Source organism: Lampris incognitus, chromosome 3 (assembly GCF_029633865.1).
Source record: "Lampris incognitus isolate fLamInc1 chromosome 3, fLamInc1.hap2, whole genome shotgun sequence".
NCBI lineage: Eukaryota > Metazoa > Chordata > Actinopteri > Lampriformes > Lampridae > Lampris > Lampris incognitus.
In genome coordinates, this window is record NC_079213.1 from 67,704,453 (window position 1) to 67,705,605 (window position 1,153).

Sequence of the window (1,153 nt, forward strand, 5' to 3'; positions counted from 1 at the left end):
CATCTCTTGTTTTGTGTCCAGGCATCAGTGAGTGCACTAGAGGGTAAACATTGGTAGGCATAGTTAGGAAGAACAGGACAGGAAACTGGGTGCAAACAATGGGCCGGCAGCACTTTTGGGCCGGTTATGGCGAAGACATCATCCCTCTCTTCTGGACATTCCTTTCCCGCTGTGCTTTAAGCCCCAGACTGCTCCGCTAAAAGGGTTTCCCAGGCTCATGGCTGCGGTTCAGAAACCATTCAGAGTCTCTGTTGCCAGGGGACAAGGCCAAGGAAGGAAGCATGCCATCAGTGTTCAGCTGATAAATTGTATTTCAAAAAGGAAATTTCTTAAGAGCTAAGGGAAAATTGTTGACCTCTTTCTGTTGACCTCAACTTGGTTTTCAGCATGGTTTTATTGGTTATCAGTAGTTGGTCGTGGTCACAGGGTGATAAAATTTTTGTTGAATGTGGGTGACTACCATCCACTTCCAGTAAAAGGAAACAAACGAAAGGATCCAAAATTGGGTGTGCATATTTGTTGTTGGATTTTGATAATGTTACAGCTTGTCAAGTAGCCTCAGATGGTGCTGAATATTCGACTGGGGGACAGCCTGAGAAAAACTTTCTGGTTCAGTGAGTCAACTGCTCTCGCTGTCTGGTGAAGCATGGCGCTGTTGTCCTGCAATGCTGTGCAGTTCACAGCCATTCTGTATTTACATTATTGTCTAGAATATGGTTTTGCAATGTACCAGAATTATGATCACAATGCGATTTTTACCATTTAGATAATGCAGTCTTAAAGACTTCCATGCTCAGAGCTCTCACTTAAACTTCATGATGAGGCCGGTGGTCTTCATACGTTTTCATGTTATGGATCAAACAACACATTTACTCTTTAACCAGTATTTGGCTTCTTACCTTTTTTATTTGAATTTGGGGTTTCTTAGACAAATCTGAACTCACAACCCATATTTGATTATTACAATTTCAGCCTCCTAACTGTCGACAGGGTCAGTTATTGTAGTCTTCAACTATCATTCAACTATCCTTCATCTGTCCATGCACTGATATTGCCATAGTCACTATAGATTATTTCTTTTTCAAATGTTATAAGATATAAATATATTTAATGCAATTTAAACTGATTGAATAAAGCAGCAATAACCAAATAC